Source organism: Polyodon spathula, unplaced genomic scaffold (assembly GCF_017654505.1).
Source record: "Polyodon spathula isolate WHYD16114869_AA unplaced genomic scaffold, ASM1765450v1 scaffolds_3118, whole genome shotgun sequence".
In the NCBI taxonomy this organism is placed as follows: Eukaryota; Metazoa; Chordata; class Actinopteri; order Acipenseriformes; family Polyodontidae; genus Polyodon; species Polyodon spathula.
Window position 1 is genome coordinate 3,988 of NW_024474582.1, and position 25,779 is coordinate 29,766.

The following is a 25,779-nucleotide window of genomic DNA, read 5'->3' on the forward strand; positions in this document are numbered from 1 at the left end:
CAGCATAATAAAAACATTGTAACAAAAAAAATGAAGTTTAAACATTTGGTAAATTGCTATTCATTTTATTTTTTACAACTGCCATATCTTATGATTTAGTGTTTCCAGTTTACAAATGATGATGTTGTCCTATTTAAAAACTCATCTTGGCGTCCTTTTTTGAAATTTCTCTTTTTTTTTTAACGCTATTTTAAATGATGCAGCAATACAATGTTGGGGATAGATATTCAGTGGAATCGCACCACCCTAATGGTACAGCAATAGACAGAGTGGCAGCGTGTAACGAGAGTCTCTTTTGGGAGGGTAAGGTGTTCTGACCAGAGTTCTTGGGCAGCTTTTGATTGGAATATTGAAGGTTAACCTGGCATCCTTATTAAGAATTGCCATAGCGATCAGTGTGTTCCCAATTGTTTCTCTACTTCTGATTGACAGGACACAGGTGCAACCGAGACGTGTGATCAATGTATAGATTACTTTATAATGTAGTTTATGTACAGTCAAAAAACCTTAAATTTCATTTTATGTGTCTTCTCTTTATCAACAGTCATTAAATATTCTGACTTTTAGCAAAGATTTTCCTTTTAATGTTCAGCCAGTCCCTGTAAGGTAATTTTAAGATTAGTCACCTGTTTTACATTTGTTTTTAAATATATATTTGTAATACTTTGTTGCATTGCAGGTAAGACTCAAATGAAGTTATTTCTGGCTTATTTATGCACATAACAGAGGTCACTAGTGGAAGTGTACAAAACTCAGTGCAATACAGTGATCCACTGTGGGATCATAGAAAACATACAGGGAAACTTTAAAAGTTGCTATTAAATGCTTACCTGCATCGCTTGCATTCATTATCACTACTTTGATAATGAATTACATAAGTGTACAAACCTGCCCTGACTTTCCCCAAAATCAAAAAGTGTCTAGGGTGCAAAAGTGCATTATGTTTTAGCATCTATAGAAAGACTAGAAAAATCACCAAAACTGACCATTATCATTTGAAAAAGTAACCTCCAGGCACTGGGCTGTTAATCATTAAAGTAGACTGGATAAGCAAAGTGTGGGCTTTTCATACAGAGGTATAAACTGTATTTATTGCAAAAAATATATAATGCATTTGAATTTTTTTCCTTTTATTTAAAGGAAGATTTTAGCACTTGGTGAGGAAGAGAATTTAGTTACAGGAAGAGGAGGATGCTGGAGCAGGATCACCAGATTCCTTCACCACAAGAGTGCCTGGTAAAATTATTATTATTATTCACAAGGGATCTAAAGTGGTTGTTGTTGAGGTAAGGATTTTCTCTAGCTTTAGCATTATTGAAAATACAGTAAAATGGTTGCCTAAAAACTGCTGGGGTCCCCGAGTGGCTCACCTGGTAAAAGCACAGCTGTTGGTGTGCAGGGTGAGTCATACAGCTCAGGTTTGCATCCTGGCTGTGCTGAGTCACCAAAAAAAATTCTTGGACATTCCAAATTGGAGAGAATTATATTTATCAAAAAATGAAACACTGAGACTGCTAAAGATAATTGTTGGAAGGTACTACACAGATATTACAATTTTAACAAATACATTAAACTGCTATTACTATTAGGAACTAGATCCAAGCAATATGTGTAATAGGCTTTCAGAAATCTTAACTGGCATGCATTAAATTGAAGATTGAGAAATACAGTATTGATATCATGTCTGATTTAGTTGCAGTACTAATACTGCTGTGTAATATGTGACTGTTTTGTTTCATGCTGTTTTTGGTTGGTCCTGCACGTAGCTTCATCATTCACTCTCCTAACCTCCTGTTGCACTCATCGGAGCTTTCGAAGGTATAGTAACATTGTTCATATTGTGCTATACATTTTTTTTTTGGAATGCTCTTGCATTGGCTGTTTGTTCTCGTACTGTTTAGTATATTGTTGCAGTACATAATGTAAATACTGTGGAATACATTTGTTTGTCCTTAAACCTAAGAGATGCATGTAATTAATTACTAAAAAAAAATTCTATTGTGAATATATATTCTAATGCTTTTTGTTGTTTTCAACATGAATTAGTCATTAGGGTTGACATCTTAGTAACCTTGTATTGCTGTGAGGGGCACGAGTAATCTGTAAATAATGACTTTTTGATGCAAACTGTGATTCTATTTGCCTAATGCAAAATGATTTGTTTTCATTGTCAGGCACTTTGTTACCATGGTTACCTTCTGAACCAGAAATGACACTACTTACAATTAATATAGACTAGTTTAGACTCAGATGCTGGACAATGCTTTGATCCCTACATGAGCGTTAGCATGAAGGGTGGCTTTTATTTTTTCTAAATATTTTGGCTTGTGATTCAGAACATACTCTACAATTGTTAGGCTGTTCTAAGAAAAGGGTTTATATTAATCAACAATAATACTATTTTATTAGACATTTATAAACAGTCTTAGTTTGTCCGTGTAACAAATGTTAGTTTTTGAAATACTTTTTGATATACAGATTATAATTTTTTTGTTATGCAGATTACACACTTTTTGGTGATTGTAGTTATGAAATTTCAAATTGGACAGGAATACAGGTGCTTGATCAGTCTTGCTCTGACTAGGCACTAAATCCCACTTGGAGGGGTTTGATAGACAACACCTCTGTTGTTTACCATTTAAACCACTTCAACATGAGACCATATTACTATGTTAATAATGTTTACTTGTATTGAAATTAGTTGACACAACCTTCAGTCAGCAACATTTGTAGCTGAACACTATCATTTTGTGATGCTGTTTTAATTTTCAGTAAATAGATATTTTTTCAGACAAATTTGAATGGGATTGATTTGAACCATATGCAAGACACTCCCTTGGTTTCACGAAAGGAAGATACATACATTCATTTTAACGTGGACATAGAAATTCAAAAACTTCTGGAAAAACTACCTAAAGGTTTGTTCCCTATCTTGCCACTTGACTGAAGTTATTTCGATGTTGACCTATTGTTGCATTGAAATATGTATTGCACAGTAATAGGCCACACAGAAGTGATCTATGTTTTCATTTAAGATTTGCTTGAATTCCAAACACAGTTTGACAAGACATCAGTATAATAATGAATTTATTTTTTACTATTGTACAGAATTTAAAAATAAAAGAACAGAAACAGTTTTTTGCTCTGCTTAGTTGAATAAAATACCACCATTAGGTGAAATTTATGGCCCATTCTGTGAATTTGAGAAGTCTCCGGGTTGCATCTGTTGTGGTGGCAAACTAGGGCCTGGAGGATAGTCCCTTGGGCTCATCTGTTGTGGTACTGGGGGGCCTGCTTTGAAGTCTCTGGGACCCATCTGTGGTGGTGGACCTTGTGGGCCTGGATAGTCTCTCATGCCTGGTGGAGGAACAGCCCCAGGAAGCATGTTTTTGGGTGGAAAGGGATAGTCCCAAGGTCCATGTGGTGGTGGAAAACCAGAGGGCAAGTCTCTCATTCCAGGTGCAAAATCCCTTAAGCCAAATGGAGGGGGCGGTCCTGGCCAATAGTCTCTGTGCGGTGGAGGTGGTCCACAACCTAGAGATATTTAAAAAAAACAAAAAAAGTTTTAGGATTTTGTGATGCAAAGATACTGAGATTAAATATACTGTTATAAAATTGTTTATAATGCTTATGGACTTTCAAAGTTGGGGTTATACCATTTATATTCCCTGGCACTTTTCCAAAAAGGATTTTATTTATTTATTTATTTATTTTTTACCACGAGACAGATCACACTAAGAAATGGCAACTGACGGGTGAAACTGATCCTTGATGAACTAAAATTCACCTACAGTTTATAAAGCCCTGGTACAAATAATTAGCCATGACTGAGATATTCCAGTTACAAAAAACATTGCCTAATTAATCACATGAATAAATGTGGTGTACAAAAAATGCTTAAAGTATTACCACTCCAGGGCGGAGCAGGCCCATATAGCATGCGACCATAGGGTCCTCTAACTGGATGTGGAGGTCTGTAGCGAGGGCCTGGGACAGGTAGAGGATGCCCAGCGAAGGGCAGAGGGCCATATCCGTTGGGAGGTCTGGTCATTGGTGGAGGGGCAAATCCTTTTGATGGTGGTGGATGTGCAGGACCGGTCACTGGTGAATTCATGATCGGAGCCCCTGGAAATGATGGTGCATCTTCAGCTTTAGAGTTCATCTAAAAAAATGAATTAAAAAAAATCAATTACTTGGCTTAATTTAAACAAAGCAGGTGCACTTGGGAAAAGCTGCTGAACCATGCCCTCTTCCGTTAGTGGTGTATGTTATAATCCACATTTCTGGTGTGCTCCCCATATAAATACATACATTTTTATAAAGCATATCAGTCCCCACAATTAGTTACATACACCATGCAACCCTGCTCTGTATACTCACAGTAGCTGGTTCTTTTGGTGGGGAAGAAGATAAAGCCTGAGGTTCAACAGGGATTTGCTTTTGAACAGAAGAGGAAAAAGTGAATGAAGAAAGAAAAAATACAGGACAGAGATACAAGAAGAGACAACTTATGTTGTATTACTAGTTATCAAACCATCTCGCTGACTTACCGAGTCATCCAATGGAATGCTAGGCGAGGAAGTCCTTGGGCCACTAGAAATCAATGGTGGGGCACATTCTCCAACATCTAGAACATAAATAAAATGTACTTATGAGTTAGTTACAATTCAGGCCAACATAATACAGTTCTCTGTAAAATAAATCAATTTAAAAAAGCATAGTATCTTGCATGAGCATACCTGCTCTGAATGGAGGTGGAAGTCCACGTTCAGGGCCAGAAAATCGTGTGGAAGTTTCAGGTGGGGGTCTTCTTGGACCAAATTGACCATCCATGTGACCTGTGAAAGGAATTAAATGTTAACATAATGCAAGATGGATTCTTTTAACAAAATGTACGTGACAAAAACAATTTTGCCACAGAAAAATGTCAAGTTTAAAATGAACACATTTTAAAGTGAATTTAAAATAGTTTTAGGACTTCTTGGACAGTATGTCATTTTAAAATGATATACATCTACATATCTGAATTGTGAATTAAGTATTTCATTGAGCAATGTTTTGATTTGGAGGAAATTAGCATTTATTTTCAACAAACTTGTTGGGGTGGGACCAGGTGAATACATTTTTGAAAATGACACAATATACCCTGCAGGTGTGCCAAAAAAAAAAAAAAAAAAAGAATCCTTTTGGGAAGAGGTTGCAACCCTACTTTTTTGGTTTAGAAAATAAAATGAGCAAGTGCTGTACGTATATGAAGATTAGAAGCAGGGGTTACAGTACCGCACGATCTGTGTTTGGAACAGTGAGTATGTCTCAAACTTGAATAACTTAGAATCCTTCTGCCTATCATTTGGCATCTCTGAAAAACTGAATTGCTCTTAACATATACAGTTGTGTATACAGAGAAGCATCTCTACAATGTATTAAATTATTTGGAAGAAAAAAGTAGTTTTAAAAAGTTTTTATGGTAAGGGTTACAATTCTACTGGTTAGACTACCTGACTTACCGAAGGGTTCTCTTCTACCCACAGGAGCAGAAGGAGGGTGCCCAGGGCCCTCAATCATTGGTGGGTGGGAAGGGTCACCTCCACTCACAGGAGGTGGGCCATAGCAGTTGTTATGGTTCAGTGTGCCTGGTTTTAAAAAGAAAATACAATTACCATATCATATGATCAAGGTGATATGAACCTAAAAACACAAAGGGAAAAATATTAGTTTTAAAAAAATAACGCTGGTCTCATTAGTGAAAATGTGAAAATGTAACAACCCAATCTTACCTCTATGTGGTGGTGGGATCTGTCTATCTGGGCGGCCAGGGGTTGATTTAATTAGGGAAGTTCTTTGGATTTCTTTGAGTTTATCATTAACTTCAACAAGTCTGGGGAAAATAGAAAGAATGATTCACTAGCCATAATTTCAAATACACTTATTTCCTAGAAATAATAATAGAAATGCAAAAGAATGCATTACACATGGATTGAACTTACAACAAATATGCCTGCTAACCAGTATTTTATTTTTTTTTTTTTTTTTAAACCGGATGATACCAATAGTTGAACTTGACAGCTGTGTAAAGTGATAATGAGAATGTGCAATCACTCCTTGTTGCATTCCCAGAAGGGACCAGGTCCAGAACTTGCAGTGTATTTAACAAAAATATTTTCTTCAAAAAGCAGACTTCTGTGTTATTAGCACATAAACCTCAATATAATCAGTGCAAAAACAAAAAACAGAAACAAAGTGGAATGAACCTTATGCTCATAGAGAAAGAAGCCTAAGCAATTTAATTACAGTTCACTATTAGTGCAGAGTTTTCAATTAATTTTAAGGCACGTGGCACTTAGAAGGTAGTAAGGGACACCGATGGAGGAAGTGTGTGTGTGTGGTGGGGGGGGGGGGGGTGCCTTCACCCCTCACCGCCATATTTTTGAAAAAAATTATTATAATGGTTCATTCTGGCGCAATTTTGGATAATTTAAACATATGCTAGACTAGTAGTGGTCTGCTTGCAGTGTCTGACAAAGTACTCCATTAGTGCAATGAAGGAGCTTTATTTCAGCACTGCTCACAGCAAGACAAGATCAACAAATTGACTTTGGAGTATCAAGACCCCTGCAGTACAAGACTGGCTGAAAATGTGTGTGGAATTGGGGACTGCAACTTTATGATCCGACAGCATGTATTGTAATCAGAAGACCTGTCTGTATATATGTTTTTTTTTTTTTTTTTTTTTACTGAAAAACAAAACTACGAAGTTCAAATTGCAGCATGTTCATTCTGCTATTTTCAATAGTAAATACACCACAGCAAGCACAGTGACATATTTTAGATATTTGTAATAGCACAATGTGGAGAGCTAAATTTAGTGAATTACAGTATTCTGAAAACCCTGTTAGTGTATGCTTTTTATTACAAAATGTATGCAAGTATCAGTTTAGTAGATGCTAGGTATTTGCTATGGTATGAATTTTTGGTATTGACTAGGAAGTGAGGTATTTTACACCTATTACACTTTTGTTTTAAATCACAAAGCAATTCATTCTGTTTTGAGGATTACTCGATACACAATGAATTACTTTGATAAGATTTCCCTCTGGTGTGAAGAACGGTAGAAGATGACACTCTCCCTAGGGCAGTGGTTCTCAAACGTATTTTTCGCGGACCACTGGATGATTTTTTATTTAATTTTTTTTTTTTTAAATCTCGACGGACCACACAATAAACCGTATAGCTTACTGAAAAATAAGCGCACAGGAAAATATCACTAATATTAAAAGAACCGTTTGCCTTCCTTTGTTTTAATGTGCTGGGTGGGCCTGTTTCTGTGGGCAAAGTTATTTTAAAATTGGGGTTTTTAAAAAAAGGTTCTACTTTACTTTTAATAACACAGATTTACTGAGAAAAAAAAATGTAAAAAAAAAATAATTCTATGCTTCAGGGTGTAATTCTGCTGGTCAAGAGTAGGCTATTAAATTGTGTTATGTTAGCCTCCATACTGGTCTCATTGCTGCGTAAACAGTGCCAGCATAAACCGCAATGATAGCCTGTTAGTAACCAAGTGTTTAAAAATGCCATTAATGTGTTTTTGTAATGTGAAATAGTCAACTTTTCCTTTGCCTCCTTTTCTGTATCTTTTCATTATCAACAAAAATACATGACTGGCATTTTTAAATGCTTGGTCACTAACAAGGCTAACATTGTGGGTTATGTCAGCTCTGTTTACAGAGCGATTGAGACCAGCACGGAGGCTTCATTCACTTTAATTACAATAAATGGAAACATTGAAAGCCTCCAGTTTAATGTTTACAACAAATAGAACCTTGTTTGGGAAGAACTATTTTCCTCCAAAGTGGAAGGATATATAACAAATCTTTCCTTTTTTTATTGTATCTGTTTTATAAGCGTGATAACACACTCCAGGAATTGTGTGCTGTGTTGCATTAACAGCTTTGTTAGCTGAAGGCACTCAGCTTCACTTCATGCCTCCAACCCAAATACTGCCTTAAGTCAATGTGATGCAGCGCACGCCCTGTCATGTGTTATCCCTCACTTTACAAATTGCTGTGTGAAGTGCACACGAGCACAATGCACGAAAACTACCTCGTAAAGAATACATTTTAGACACTCCAAAACTACACGATGGAGAGTTTTGACCTTTTTTTTTAATTTGGATATATTCTCCATGTATGCATTTTCTTCCTGCTTCTGTAGCTGAGTTTTTAAGGTCTACCATTTTGGGTTTGCAATGGGATCTATAAACTATGCTGCCGCTTCCTTTCAGTAATTATGTAAGCTTTCAAAGGACCAACTGAAGGGGGCCACCAGTGGTCCGTGGACCATAGATTGTGAACCACTGCTTTAGGGTATTACGTTTAGTGTGAAACGATATTACAAACACACAGAATTCCCAAAATTCAATTTGGATGCAACTCACTTTTGTCTTAGGTTTGAAGTTTCTCTCTTCTCTTCCACTAAAGTCCTTTCAGCAGCTCGTGCATTAAGCTGTTGAAAATAAAGTCAAAATGGTTAGTATTACGCCATTTTACCATTAAGAAATATTAATTAAAATGAAATTACAAACGTTTTTTCAAGTATTTTTCAATTATTTCTAGTCATAGCGTTTGTCTAAATTAAGCACTTGTGTTTAATATATATGGATGGCATTTAACACTTACCCAGTTTTCATGTGCTTTCTTTTCATGAGATGCAATCTTAAAAAAAGAAAAAGAAAAAAATAAATTGGTAAGCCAGTCAAAAAAACGTAGATAAATTGCAAGCAATAGGTCAAAAGCAAGTAAACCACAATTCATTTCAATTAGCCTTTTTTTTTTTTTCTTTTACAGATTACCAATAAAAATGTGTATTTCTCAGAAATACATTGGACAACAAGTGACCATTTTAGCTACATAATAGAATTGTATCCCGAGTTGGATCTGTACAACTGTCAAGAAAAAAACTAAACAAACAAAAAAAAAAACACACCTTCTGAAACAAACATACCTGAATTTTATAAAAGCGGTCTGTTTTTTGTAATTCCTCCCTGATTTCTTGAATTCTTTGCTTGTAAATCTTTAATTCCTCTCGTGCTTGCACAGCCTTGCTATCGACTTCAGATAGTTTCTGCTCCTTTTCACGACGCTCATACTCTTCCTGTGTTAGTTTTCTGTAAAGAAGCAAGCATTCCCCTATCATTCCCTTTTAAGTGTTGCAAATATAATACAAATCTGTAGTTATCCCATTACATACTGTTTAAGTGTCTGTAGTCCTTTTTAAATGTAACAAACTGAGGCTGACGTTAAACCGTACAGGGCCCTATTTACTGTATTAAACGACTGTGATGCAGTTTAAACAAATCAAGGCTATTCCTCAAGGGGGTCAAATATAATTTGAAACAGTTAGGCAATGAATTGAACCACTGTCCTCTCCCAACAATTTACCAGCAGACAGCTGCTTGAATACTCACTGCTGGAGTGCATTCTCTTTCTGTTGGTACAACTTATCCATGATGTCCAGTTTCTGTTGCATGGTCTTGAATTCAATTTCGAGACGGGACTTCTCGCTGTTCAAAGAAGCATGACCATGCTCCAGCTTTTTTATTTGCTCTGAAAAACAGCCTGGATTTAAATACTATTCTAGAATGGGTTTAGAGTAGAAACATTCAGCATGAACAAATATACAAGCTACCTTCCAGTTGGTGTCTGGAATTTTCTTCAGCCAGTAGTATTGCCTTATATCGGTCTCGTTCTCCTTCAACAATTGTCAGAGTTGTCTTTATCTATATAAAAAGATAAAATGAAAAAAAAAAAAATCACATGTATTATGAAACAGCCATAGATTACAGCTGGAATCCTAATTATAAAACAATTAGCACAAATCTTATACTATCTAACCTCAGGAAGTCAAATATTTTGATTGTGAAACTATGTCTATTAAACAAAATAATAATAATAATAAAATAAATAATAAATAATAATAATAATAATAATAATAATAATAATAATAATAACAATAATAATTTCTGCCCTGATCATAGTCTAAATTCCGTTTCCAAAGATTCCAAGACAGTGTTAGTACGTTTACACTTACAACTTCCTGGCTCAGAGTCGATCAGCTTAGAAGATTATCATTTGAGCCACCTGTTTACACTTGAGCACAGGCCTGAGACGGTTTTGGCCCAGTCTGCGCAGGCATAACCCCTGAACTGTAATGCGCGCCTGATGACGTCATATCAAATCACCCCTTTTTCCCCTATGTGACTTTCAATTGTGTCCGTTCTCCCCCAGCACTCAAGGTTATTTACCACATATTAACAATACATCATGGTACTGTTGATGATACTATTTAAAATACAGATCAAAAGATGTCCTTGTAGGGGGTGAATACAGTCCTTTGTTTAAAAGTAAAGTGCTTCTGGACCTGAAGCTAGTGCTTTATATATACATATCTAGGGTTATCAGATTTCCAGAAAAAAAAAAACAAGGACTATATTTCTTTCTTCAATTCACGGACGCCATAGCAACTCTGAAGCTGTTAAAATAACAGTATATAACAGCACAATCATAATTTAATACCAAATTAAACACAGTGCATTTATTGCAGATCATAACAACTTGAATTAAAACACAGCGCATAAGATTGTTTATTTTATATTGAATGGCGCCAACTCACCCAACAAATCACTCTGCAGTTAAAACTTGCTGAACACATCGATACGGTTTTGTATTTAAAACAAATGTGAATACAACAGCAAACTGGGAAGATTTAACAATTGTACTGTTTCTGACTGGGACAAAAAATGAAGGCTAAAACACTTACAATGACACATTTAAATAAAGCCTGCACATTTAAATTGATTAAAACGTCCACAAGCTTGCAGCTTTATTTTTCAAATTGTATAACTGTTAGTGCTGTGGTGTACATAATTAAACAAGCACTACCTGCAGAAAAGCACAGTGCTTTTAAACAAAAGACTGTATTCACCGTGTGAAGGAAACCTTTCATTTTCTTAGCAACTTTACTGTAATGACTTGCTTAATTCTAGATGGATACCCATAAAAACCAAACATTTCTTCATATTGATAGGTATCAAAATATGATCACAGGCTACGTTTGTAGATGTGTGAAAAGTATTATTTCTAACTAAGTTTTATGGCAAGTAGGCTTGTTTCACTTTTATCCCACATGAATTATAAAATGTTTTTTCACATTATAAAACTCTCTCAGCATTCTGTCAAATACATTTTTGGTTGTTGTCAGAGTAAGAATGCCAACTTCCTGTTGCTGTTGTCTGTGCCTGTTTGATGTTGACAGTGGGGGCGTTGCCCATGAGTGTATGGGGACCACTGCATTCACAGTAAACCAAAAAACAGACCATTACAAAAAAGAAAAAAAAAAGACCCAAGCCGTCTCGGTCAGCTTAAAAGTGGCTCGTGTAAACAGGGGATGTGTGTTGTCCACAGCAAATAGTGAACCAATAATATGTAACTGTAGATACAAACCTTTGGTCAAAAAAATGGCAACATAAGAAGTGCATCCTTAACTAGACAATGTATAGTAAGTTACTGTACAAAATGTATCTGGTTTATTTTGCTAGAATACATCAATACTGAAGAGACAATTGAGTAGTAGACATTTATTGGTCAATGAAAGAAAGTCAGACTTACCCGTGACACGTCCGTCATCTGTTTTATCTTGTTCTTCATGGCATCATTCTTTTTACCTGAAAGTAATCTTGATTTAAAATTGTGCATATTGTAAAACACTAATTTACTACATAAATTGGACATATTTTTACAATATAGACCTATAGGAATGTTAACATAGTCAAACAAATCACCTTGAGTTTCTTCATTGGACTTGGCATCTCCTTTCTGCAACTCCACAGTCTCACATTTAGCTTCAGTTTCAAGCTGTCTTAACTCAGTAATGCAATCGGACAAAACCTACAAAAATAAAACATACAACTTAATGGCCTCAAGCACACAACGTAAGCACTGGAATATGCAAGATGCTGTATGGAAGTACCATACATAAACTACCCTTGAACAAGAGTCACTGGAGAGGGTAAGAGGAGTGCTGCATGTTTATACTTCATTTTCAATCAGCAGTATTATTTTTACAGTTTCCATACACTTTCAACCTATAAACCTCAAAAAACATTTGCGCGATACACCAATACATTTATTCAACCACAAGGTAATTTACATTGGCACATCTGTAATAAGATGAAAGTAACTGTCAGCACAAGGAGGTGCCCATTAAATTCACCCATATTTTTTACTAAATAAGAAACTTCCCATTAATTAGACAAATGGTTCATGTCAACGTCTTTATTCATTTATTTTGTGACAGATGGGTGGCATTTCTTTTAACAAGTATTAAATCTATCAGTGTTGAGGCTTTATTTACCAAATGTGGAATAGCTCCTATTCAAGTCATTTTAAACAAATACAAGTAAGGGTTTCTGAGACCTAGAGGCATTCATGTGAAAACCTTCATGTGAAAACTATCCAACCACAGTATCATTATACAGTGCTTACAGAAAGTCTACACCCCCTTTCAAAATGTTCACCTTTTGTTGCCTTATAGCCTGGAATTAAAATGTATTAAAATTTTTTTTTTTTTTTTTTCATTTATCTACACATCCTACCCCACAACTTCCAAGTGAAAAAAAAATTCTAGATTCTAGAAATTTGTAGAAAATTAATTAAAAATAAAAACTGAAATAGCTTGGTTGGATAAGTGTCCACCCCCCTTGTAATAGCAATCTTAAATTAGCTCAGGTGTAACCAATCGCCTTCAAATTCACACCCAAAGTTAAGTGGCCGCAATCTGTGTTAAATTGTAGTGATTCGCATGATTTCCAAGCTGTAATTGCTGTCAAAGCTTCTTCCACCATGTATTAACTCAGGGGGGGAGGGTGGAGACTTATCCAATTATGATCTTTCAGTTTTGTATTTTTAATATATATTTTTTTTTCTCAATAAAAACTTTTTTTCCCCTTAACAGTGTGGAGTATGGTGTGTAGATAAGTGGAAAAAATCCTAATTTAAATGCATGAAACTCTGAGGCACTGACACAACAAAATGTGAAAAAAGTTCAAGGGGGTGTAGACTTTCTATAGGCACTGTATATTGATTGTCAGTTCATAGGCTTCTGATTTTCTGTTTTAACCAAGAAAAATGAAAACGGTGCATATGCAACAAACACCAGAACAAAAACGCTGGAAATAGTTACTCAGTATGTTGACATGATCCCTTTCCCCGTGAACAAAATAAATAAAATACAGTAACCTATGAAAAAAAAAAAAAAAAAAACACAATGGCAGTCCCTCTTTTCTGACTTGCATCTCACATTGATTCGTTCTGAATACTTTAAACCCACAGCAACTACTGAGTGACAGCAAATTTCTACATTTCTATTGGAGGATTGTAACACTACTGCGAACTTTAAAACAGTATAACAATTACTAGAGTGGAGGATTGTTCTCTCGCAAGATTTAAAGCTATTGCAATTCCACAGGGAGTAGTTACATGCTCATTGAACTTAAAGAATTGCAAATTGTGGCAAAATGTAAAAAAAATACCTAAACACACAGAAACCCCAGAAGAATATGCCCGTGATCATAAGGATTTAGTTGTGGAAGACAGAAAAGGAAAGAAGGTGCATGAAGTTTGCAAGTACTGTCGAGTTAACACATGTTGTGACAGGAAAAAAAATTCTGTAGAATTTCATACAGTATATAAAAAGCAAAAGCCCCGAAAAAAAAAAAAAACGATTTACATAAAACTTGAAAATAGCTAAAAATAAGCACCGAAAAAAATGTAATGAATAAAAACCGAACAGAAGCCCTAAATATAATTTAACGAATGTCTGTTCCAAGTTTCATCATAAGTGGGATGTACTGTGAAAGCTAAAAAGTAATGAGCACCTAACTACATTTTTCAGAATGGAAATAATGTTAGGTAGATCATAAAAAAGACACACCTTTATTTCATTGTCTTTACGTGCAATAGTGTCTTCTGAATCTTTCTGACTCTTCTGGAGTGTTTTCATTTGCTCAGAAAGTTCTCTGTATTGCTCTTCCCAGCTTCTGGCCTCTTTCAATAGCTGAAATTGGGGGAAACAAATATGAATTAATTAACACAATTCACAATCACTGTGCAAAGAAATGCATTAAAATTAGTAACTTAATGCATTTGCTCCTGTATCTCGATACTTACATTTTTGTTACTGTCTTTTAAAGTGTTGTTTTCTTTCAACACAGATTGCAGTTCAGCTTTTACTGCTGCTTCTTTTAGTCTGGCCTCTTCCAAACAAGTTTGTACCTAAATCACAAAGCGTAACAGTCAGATAGAAATAGTGGTTCTTGGTCAAATTGAACTTTGATTAGTTCTGGGCAGCAGTAACCAGTACATACTATATTGTGTTTAAAAGGCTACAAGCAATGCAAGGCAAGAGTTTATTAATCACCAAAAGTGAATACAAAATTTGTAATTAAAATTAAACACGTTTTGCAACTTACCTTTGACAGTTCAGCACTCTTAGAATTAATTAAACTCTGAAGCTTCTTGAATGACTTTTGAGTGTCAGACAACTGGAAAAAAACAAAACAAAAAAAACCACACACATTACTACAGTATTTAAAAAAAAAATAAATCATACAAATTAGCATAAAGCATAGTCCACCATTGACTCAGTCATCTTAGAGGTTTTCATTAACTAATTTAGAGAAAATAATACAAAAAGAAAAAAAGACTATTCTTAGACTCTCAGTCATAAAAGGTTTTGAAAGCATTGCATAGACCCCGTTCACACCACTGTGCTGGCCCAATGCTGCCACATATTTAGTTCTGCAACACCTTTAATATTTGTGGTTTAAGGAACCTTTGTGCGTTCACATATGTGACTAAAAAACAGGCCTAAAAATGTGGCAAATTGTTTTGTTTTGTTTTTTTAATGGAACGATAGCCTGCACTCAGAATGGAAGAGCTACCAGGGTATGCAGTAATCCTTGATTTGTAGCAGATGTTTCTTATTAATATATATTTTTTTCAATGCAGCACAGTAGCAATTTTATATACAATCACATTATTCTCTCAAGAACACAGAGGTATTTAGAACGCAGGAAAGAGCAACTTGCAAGTGTTGACAGGTATAAATATTTATTTTTGTAATGGATACTTCACTCAGATTGCAAATGACTAACAGGTTGTACATACAATGACTGACATTCACAAGACAAGCTCAAGACTGACCACCTAATACTACTGCTCCCTCCTAAGGAAAGACACGACATTAAATAATCATTAAATAATGATTCAATAACCGGTTAAACCTGGGATCATTTTATACAAAAATAAACATATTTAACATTCATTCCATTTATAATAAACATTTATGTATTTTACATTACACATGTTTCTTCTCATTTATACGTATTTGTTTAACCTGCATGAATACTGTCTTTGTTTACAAACACGATCGTTAAACTAAACAAAGAATAAACATCAGTATTACCCCTTCTCTTGGAAGATTACTAAACATATGGGTATAACAAAACCCTTGTTCCACATGTAGCTACAGCAACTTCAGTAAGGGAAATGCCCTAATCCAAACACAGCAATACATCGTCATACATCAGACACACTTTGCTCAACATGCTCAATACATAACAAACTACTGCTCTATCACCAGCAGAACAACATTAACAATAATAATCACAACAGGTATTGAAATATTACAGTGTAAATACAATTTTTTACACTTTCAAATTCTAAGCAATTTACAAGCTTACCAGTGCCATTAATCAATAAAGACAAATATATATATATATAGACAAGAAAAGAAATAGAATTTTTAGATACCGTAGTAAAACTTGAAGAAGGTTCAATTGAGACTGACCTCTTCTGTAAACCTACTGACATGCACCAGTATTTACACATGTCCTCTGCACATCCAATACACACTAAAAGGGCAATCCCAAAGGGTCTAGGAATAAGAATACGAAGAATATGCTCTAAAGAAAGTGACTATGTATAACAAAGACATGTATTAAAAACAAATCTTAAAAAAAGAGGATACAAAGAGAGAATTAGAGACAGAGGTAAGAAATGTGGATAAAACTAAAAAGAGATGATCTACTAGATTATAAAAATAGAGATAAAAAGGTCAAGAGAGTCCCATTAGTAATGACGTACTCTAAACTTTTGCCCAATATTTCTAAGATTGTTTGGAAACACTTGCGGATTCTACATAATTCAGAAAAATTGAAAAAAGTATTTTTAAGGCCCCAGTTGTAGCATTCAAAAGAGAAGCTAATTTAGGTGATATTCTAGTTCACAGTAAACATAAAAGAATAATTGACAGAATAAGTTCTACAAATACTTGCACTAGTACATGTAAAGTTTGTAAATACATGGACAAAAGTAAAAATATAATTAAACATAAGAACACCACATATCCACTAAAAACTAATATCTACTGTAAAAATAGCAATGTTGTTTATGGAATAGCCTGTGAAAAATGTGATGAAATAAAATATGTTGGAGAGACTGGAACAACTTTATATAAAAGAATTCAGAACCACCTTTCATTAATTAGAAATAAAAAAAATGAATGAACCAATAGTACAGCACTTCACCAGTCAAGGACATGACATAAATGATGTAAAGTTTGTAGTATTAGAACAGCTAAAATTAGACAATGCGACATATAGAAGAATAAAAGAAAGTAAATGGATAAATAGACTGAACACAATTATGCCAGCGAGACTCAACAGAAAAGAATAAACTAACTAATTCAAATAAATATCTCAAAGTTAAAAATAACTAAATAGACAAAATTAATTCAAAAGTTGTGCATGCTGATGTGCTGGGGAGACTATATCAAGGCTGATCCTCACAGCCAGCATTGCTTGATAATATGAATATAAGTTTATATAAAATAATGTTAATTAGAATTAATACAGATTTAAAAGATATAAGTAAAAGTGAAGTCACATATAGAACACCATTACATCAAGTAAGAATAAATCATGGATTTGAATATAAACAATAACAAGTAGTTGTCATGCCGTCAAACACCTATAAATACCTCCAATGTTTTGATTCAAACACAGGCTCCCTTGAGAAAGATATGTACAACATATCGAAACGTTGGGCAGCTGGCTCTTTGAGCTAATATATATATATATATATATATATATATATATATATATATATATATATATATATATATATATATATAAAGTAATAGAAAAAATCATGTTAGTTCAACTTGGAGTTAGTCTTCGCCATCCAGGTGGCTATTGTCAAATACAGCTGCAGCATTATCCTGCCTGACTGTTGTGAGACGCTGGCACAGAAAAGAATCCCAAATTGGCTGTTTACCTTTCCTTGTAAACCTTGCTGCATGAAGTACAAAAAAAGCACATTACCAGACGTGAAATTCATCCTTGCCAAACTCGTTGATCCGATCTTCAGGGTTGATTGTTACTGTTTTTGGCATCTTTGAACAGCTCTGGATATTGACTGAAGTAAACTGAAGCCTCATTCAACACCGAACTTGAATACCGGAAGCAGTTTTATTACACAGGTTTGTTTACGTAAATTTAAAGCAACGTTACCTGTGTTAAGGTTTATATATGATATGTGTATTGAATTGGTTATTATCAAACAAACAGAAAAAGCCTTTCATGTGTTTTGCCCTCCCCAAATGTAAAACCAAAAAATCTCCAACATCATAGAAATTCTGTGTTTTTCTGTGTTATCATAAAAAAATCAAATTGGCAATGTGACATGAAAAGGAGGCGTAAGTCTGCTTTGCATTCATATATATGTAAAGGCTGGCCCTGATCTTGGATTGCAGGCCTTGGGACACATCGAAACAGCATCCTAAATCTAGGCCCGCCCTGAGCTGTATACATGCCGCCCTATATGGTCGGGTCAGTCCCGATTTCCTAGCAAATGTCCCATGTCCCGATACATAGGAAGAAAGTCCCGATATTTACTCATACAAAAAAAATAAATCTTTTAATCTGCACAGTATAGTTACTGAAATCCACACGATGTACACAGTGCGGCCGACACATCTACTGATCACTAACTTATACAAAAGGTAAGAACGCTTCATTATGTCTGTTTTTGCTGTTATGATGGTCGTGTCGTGTTGAGTTGTGGGGGATACGTCTATTATTTGATAGAGTGTTTTTTGCGTATGACCCCCCTACCCCGGAGGTAGTTTCCAAATGTTGGCAAGTAAAACAAAAAAGACCATTTTAGTTCGGTGGACAAAAGTTTCTGCAATGGGTCTTCCTTATTGTCTACCGAGTTGTTTATTTAGGGTTATTACTTTCAGTTTCTGGCGAGAAGGTTCTCAGCCAGTCTGCTTGGAGGCTTTCAGATAGCGGATATATAAAAAATATGATACTGCTTACTCTTTCTTCTTGATGCAGGTTCTTTCTCCTTTCTTCTTCTACAGCAGACTGCAGTGTCCTGAGCTTTTCCATCAGGTTTTCATTATTTTTTTGTAAAGCTTCAAATGCTTCCTTTTAAAGTGAAAGAGAAAACAAATGGTAAACTACCACAACAATTGATGTGCAGCATTTAACATATATTGAGACATTGCTTTATTACCTGAAGTTTTTCATTTTCATGGGCAGAAGAGGATTTTGTTTTCTCGGACTCCACTAACTGCTGTTCACTTTCCTTAATCTAAAATTTCAAAGAAACATATAAAATATGAAACGTAAAACATGTGTTTTTCTTGTTGATTGTAGCTGCTAGTCTCAGGGGGCAGGCAACCTTACAGCTACAGATTTATTATACAATGATTGTATCAACAGATTACTTTTGGTAAATGTGCTGTAAAATAATAATTTATGTAAACTTTTCAAGAAACAATATGTATGGTCTAAGTGTAACAAGTGCATTATTTTCAATATTATTTTCAAAGGTAAAGATTCAACGAAATGTGTGCTTACCTTCTGTTTCAATTCTGATATTTTTTCAAGAACTTCACATTTTTCTTCAAATAACTGCAGAACTCTTTCCCCCAGTTGCTTTTCTGTCACTAAAATAATAATAAACATGGCAGTTAGAAACTTTAAACCCAGTATATAGAATACAAATTGTAATATTTATTTACAAGCATATTCATTTGTTTCTTTCTTTTCAGAAAACAGAAATTTTAAAAGAAAAAAAAATGTAACTACTGAATTTTTTCCACATTAAAAAAAATAATACATCAAGTTTTAAAACAAACAAACACTCCCTGTGATGGCTCTGGGATGCAATAACATGTACACACAGACTGGTGCGTTAGCATATTAAAAACAAGCAATCTCAAGCTTCACATTGGTTTTCATATATAACAGTAAGATAAGGTTACTTACATAGGTATGTCCTATTCTTTATCTAAAAGAAAAGGGAAAAAAAAACATTGTAAAAATAAAACACACAGTAAAACCTACACCAACAAAATTAAGGTGCAACTTGCTAAATCCAAGAACAGGTTTTTCTTTATTTTTTTCTAAACTAGTACAAACAGAATAATTTATTCCACTACCTGACTGGCTAACCCTTTTAAAAAGAGCTATATATATATATATATATATATATATATATATATATATATATATATATATATATATATATATATATATAAATATTTTTGAATAAACTTACTACAAGGAGGGTCCTCCAGAGGAGAATTATGACTGTCAAGCATCCCACGAGAAAGGTTATAATCACTGGCTCCCACGGCACACCGTAAAAACTGGGCCCTGGTTGCCAGTCCTCAGGCAGGGCAGCTACCAACTGAAATAAATAAATAAATCTTCAAAACTGCAGGGTACCATACAACAGGTCTCTCATTTCACGCTATTTAGTTGCAACACTACCAAAAAGTCTGAAAGACCGGCTTTACCTACTAGAACATAGTTATATATGAGACAGAGAGACTTTTTTGGAGGAATAAAATGGTTTGCTCAAGTCATAACACCAAGAAATGAAAAAGTGTTTACTGTATTAACAAAATCAGAAGATAAAACTGAGATTCTTCCTGCCATGTCACTTCAGATCTACACAAATATATCCCAAGGTTCTGATTGGATTTTATTTTGAACATGGACTGTACCCCCAAATAATCTGAACAGATCATAAAAACATAAACATGCACATTGCATCCTCCTCCATTTAACTTGTGCAACAATGTAACCCTGGATTTATTTTATGTTATTCTGCAACCAGTCACTGAAACAATCTGGAACACACTGTGCTGCTTTTTGATCAAATAATAATTTCATCAAATTAATCTAGACATAATGCAATTTTAAAATAGCAGCAAAGATTAAAAACTAACAATGCCACTTTATATAGATAGGATTGATAGCTACTTTTTTCACTTTTTAAAATACACTTATCCAATAACAAATGAAAAACAGAAATAGATATAGATATATATATATATATATATATATATATATATATATATATATATATATATATATATATATATATATATATATATATATAAATATATAAAAAACTTTGTACAGTTGAAAAATAAACCACCACAACACTTTAATTTACCCTCCCAAGAAGACAAAAAAAAAATGGTCTAGTTTGTACAAATATGCACTTACAAATCTGACCTGAGTTATGTAGTGAATTGTGAAAAGCAACCAAAAGGGCTATACTACTCTATTGCTCTAACGGTGCAGTTAACTTATATTACAGTCAAGGAAATTGAAACACAAACATTTTATTCAAGTGTGGAAAAAAAATGCGATGCAATTAACGGACTACACTGTATAAAACTAGTTTTGCAAGCTCTAAAAATCAGGTGAAATAAAGTAGTAGATAGATTTGAAGGGCAACGCCTAAAAAACTAATGTCATTTAATTTAGCCATATATAATCTAATGCGATTAACTGTTATAGTACTAGTAACAACAATTTTAAAATACATTTTGTTAGCAAACTACTGTGCAGCTTAAATTCTGTCTGCGGGCTTTGGAGAAAACGCCCACTAAATAATCAAGCAAGTTTACTTACATTAATTACTGTCCTAACCAAAAATGCGTAAAAACCCAAAGATATTCCTTCTTCAAAGTCTTTTTGCTCTAAATTATCCATATCGAAAACTGGATGACAGGTGGAATTAAACCACAGGTATGCGATTTTACACTAAAAATACACTAAAAAACAGTGTATTTAAATACCGACATTGGTACGACATATTAGTAATCGGAATTATTTCTGTTAATAAAATAAAAACGGCTTCTCAGGCGTCGATGTTATTTTTTAAAAAAAAAAAAAAAAAAAAAAAAAATAGGATTAAAACACATCAAGATTTAAGATGACAAATGTGAATATCAAAGAATAATGAACAAAAATAATAACGTTAGTTAATTAGATTTGAAAATATAATCGATAATAAATGGTTACAGAGAAGCAGTGTTTCTCTTCAAGTTTACAGATCTAGCTCTACAATGAACTTCTCTCCCTAGCACGTCAATAATGCCTGACCTTTACTGACCACCACAACGTCACAATAGCTGAGGACAACATACATCGCTTCCATAGCGACACCTAAACGTGGCTGAAAAATAAATAGATGAAACTACAATATATAAAAACAGGTTTAATTACCTCAATATTTTTTTAAACAATATTTTAACTACTGAGCCCAATAAGGAGTGAATTGAAAAGAGTTAGAACCAAGTTTAAAATTCAAAAGCCAACACCTGCCTGTCAGAGCTTTAAAAGTTAGTTACCTACTCTGTGTATAATATACTGTGCCTATAGAAAGTCTACACCCCCTTTCAAAATGTTCACCTTTTGTTGCCTTATAGCCTGGAATTAAAATGCATTAAAGTAGTTTTTTTTTTTTTTTTTTTTCATTTTCCCTACACATCCTACCACACAACTTCCAAGTGAAAAAAAATATTCTAGAAATTTGTAGAAAATTAATTAAAAATAAAAACTGAAATAGCTTGGTTGGATAAGTGTCCACCCCCCTTGTAATAGCAATCCTAAATTAGCTCAGGTGTAACCCATCGTCTTCAAAATCACACACAGTGTTAAGTGGCCGCAAACTGTGCTAAATTGTAGTGATTTATCCAAATACTCACTAAATATTCTTGCCATTCTCCAAGAGAGGACAGTTATCTACTCAGAGTTACCAAGATATTTAGTAGGCAAGAGGTCTTAACAGGCAATATTGGCTATCCCCCAGTCACCCTGTGATATTTGCTGTTTAGTTTATATAAATATTGGTATCTGGGGGGACAGTCTGCCACAAAAGCAAGGACTTACTTGCATATCATTTTACCACCAGTACTTGCAGCTACTCCATACAGACTGAAGGAAACAGGCAGGGTGGCCTTCAAAGGATTTCTGTGAAACCAATGCGTCATGGCTTGGAACAGCTACAGTATTTCTTCTTCTAGTTGAGTGAAAAGTACGCTTTAATAGAGGGAAATACAGATTTAAATGTAATCTCTTTAAAATAATCTCCATCTAAAGGAAGACAGAAAACAATATTAGTATACAGACCATCCTCAGTTTCTACCCTGTTCATAGTTCCACAATATAATGCAAAATAAATAAATATATTCTAAGCCAGGTACATTTACAACAAGCGTGTCTGTTAACTAACTTGCTAGGAGACTGTGTGGTCCAGTGGTTAAAGAAAAGGGCTTGTAACCAATATTCACTTAACCTCCCCGTGTTTCATATTTTGGGCGAGACTAGTTGTAAGTGACTCTTCAGCTGATGCAAAGTTCACACATCCTAGTCTGTCTAAGATGCCTTTGATAAAGGTGTCTGCTAAATAAACAAATACAGTTTTGAATTCTGACCTTGTTTAAAGTTACCATATTCCGTTTTTAATTTTAGCAGTATAAGATTCTTTACCCTTCGCCCGCACCTTCCACTTTCTCATTTTAAAGTAGTCAACAGTTATAAATGTCATCTACAAAGTAGGTTATGGCTCAAGAAAACAAAAGAAGATTTCAAAACGTTTTGAAAAAAATTTAACAAATGAACTTTGATAATCAGCCTATAATAGGATATAGTCCATATATATATATACTATATATATATATATATATATATATATATATATATATATATATATATATATATATATATATATATAGTACTAATGCCTCGGAGATATTATGCATTTAATTGCGGCAACACAGTAAAAAAAAAAAGTAAATATCTCCCCTTTCAGTTTTCCGCCGGATGATATTTTTTGTAAGTTTTACAAGGCCGGAATTCATCTTTTTATTTATATACAGTAGATGCTGCTTGGGAGCCATAAAAAAGCTGTCTATCTGAAAGCTGTTAAAGCGAAAAACCATAGTATAGGATTGATTCCTGTAAAAATGTTACTAACCAAAAGTTGTCTTTATCGGAGTTGCTAATAAGTGGCATCTATTGTATAAACGCATAATTAAAAATGCATCGTCTATTTATTGTCTGTATCTATCAATTAATCAATTAAAAAATATGTATTTCTTTAAGAAGCTTGTTATAGTTTGAAGTCTGTTTCATATCCTTTTTTTAGGCACTATTAAAATGTGTCTATTATTACAATACTTTGTATATTTATGTCTTATTAATAAAGCAACCGCTTTATGTAAACATGTTTAAATGTACATATATATTTTTTTTAATGATCGTCTTGTATTTATTCTTAGCTCAGTTCTCAGTTATGGTTGCAATTCATGACTCAGCAGTTTTGAATACTCTAACAATAGTAGTTCTTACAGTATGTATGTTTTACTTCTATCGTCTTAAACTTTATATTTAATTTACGGCTCCCGCGGAAAAATGAAACGGGAGATATACATCGAAATAGCTTTGTACTATCCCTGACTATGCTGCAGCTAAATTGCTAGCTTATTGTTAGACCGCCGCTGTCACTTTCAAACACAAGTGCTTCCGGCAGTGTACTAAACGGCAAAAATAATGATAATAACAATGATAATACAGCAAATTATAAATATATAAAAAACAACGAAAATTAAAGAAAACCACAGAGATAAAGTAACGGGAAATGGGAAAGAACTATGAGGTTTCAACTGGAAATGACAGGAAAAAATAATCGCTAATGAGAAATAAACAGTAACAAGTTAATAGTATAAAAACACATTTTCCTGTTGGGTTAATGTAGACATATTTGAATAAAATGTCTTGTCTTAGTTTATTGTAAAGTTATTAGAATTTGGTTACAACTAAAGTCTGAGAAAATGTAATATTTCTTACCTCAGATTGCCGTTGATCACCTCTCTGAGCTCGAGCTATTTAAATAAATAAATAAATAAATAAATAAATAAATAAATAAATCTACCCGCCTGGCAAACGCCTCTGCACGCGCCGGTCGTTATTCCCATTTCACCCAGTGAGAATGAACTGGTGCCAGTGGCAGAACGGCATCTAAACAATTGGGTTGTGGTTTCCTTCTAATGTTATTTTTAAAACATAGATATACACAGAAAATAAATGATATCATTATATTTTAGAATTAAATTATATTTATAATGATGTATATGTAATGATATTCAGAGAGGAGATGCATAAATAAATAATTGTGTCCCGCTTCCCCTGACACCTCAGTGTCGTGCAGGTGATTTAGCTGTGGGAGTCAGTACGCATATTTTTTTTTTTTTCATTAATACTTAATCAAACTGCAATCTATAAAAAAAGTCTATGGAGATCTTGCCATTCTTTGTACAGCTACATAAATTATGTTAAGCTCTATATATTTCTATAGATGTTTCCTCAACATCCATATAACTATAGAGATTCCAAATTTTTCTATAGAATTCTATAGAGATTTTGTCAACCCCCCTAAAACTATAGAGATTTCACAATTTTCTATAAAACCATTTTCACAAGGAGGATCATTACCTCGGAAAATCGATATTTCAGATAAGGCCTGAACCTGAATATTTTGGAATTCTTTTGTATGGTTGTTAGAAGTGTAACCCTTCAAAGTTGCTCTTTAGGAAATATGTGGGATTTTTAGCATTTTGATAAAGGACTCTTCAGAGACAGTTACTGTTCCAAGCACCTTTATTTGTTTGCTGTCAAGATGCAGTTTTAAAATAAATAACAATTTTCAACACCAGAAAGTCTTAGAACTTTTTGTGGGGATGTAGAGGGAGTAATTGTATAGCATGCAAAACATTTGAATATTCAAACAGTATTTATTTGATGCCTATATCCAATATATCTAATAACCTGTAACACCTAGCCAATAAGGCAAGGGAAATAGCAAGTAAAAACCTGGGAAAGATTATAACCCAGGCAAACAATTTATCTATACGTAGTATACACACACCATCACAGACTCTTTTGGAAGTCAGGTAAGTTGTCACAATATCCTTTCAATAAAAGCTCAAGACACAGGTTACAAGAAAATACAGGTAAACTTTGGTTTTATTTCAGTCACAGCTGTACCAGGAGGGGTGGGTGGCTGGAGACGCAGCTCTGCTCAACCCACAGGGAAGGTGCAAAAGAAAACAAATCAAAAACACAAACTAGTGAACAAACACAAATAATTCTAGTGCCACAGAAATCACGCAAAACAACAAATAAAAGAACTCTGAATCTTGTGAAACACAAATAAACAAAATAAAGTAAGCCACACAAACTCAACCAAACAATTGCTCAGAATAATACTGCACAATAACGGACTACTACTAGTAAATACAGTGTAGGAACAGCTGACACAAGCTGCATTAACAATTAGGGTTAAACTTCAT

At 34.0% G+C, this 25,779-nt stretch overlaps 1 long non-coding RNA gene and 1 pseudogene across 1 annotated transcript; one reads left to right on the plus strand and one right to left on the minus strand.

Moving 5' to 3' along the window:
* Positions 1 to 210: 210 nt before the first annotated feature.
* On the plus strand, positions 211 to 2,947 carry LOC121311333 (annotated as a pseudogene).
* A 6,766-nt stretch (positions 2,948 to 9,713) lies between these two features.
* LOC121311335 lies at positions 9,714 to 11,938 on the minus strand. Its single transcript, XR_005949188.1, has 3 exons — positions 11,837 to 11,938; positions 11,664 to 11,719; positions 9,714 to 9,775 (listed from the first exon to the last, which is right to left on the minus strand). It is a non-coding gene; the product is annotated as an uncharacterized LOC121311335 (long non-coding RNA).
* Positions 11,939 to 25,779: the final 13,841 nt, after the last annotated feature.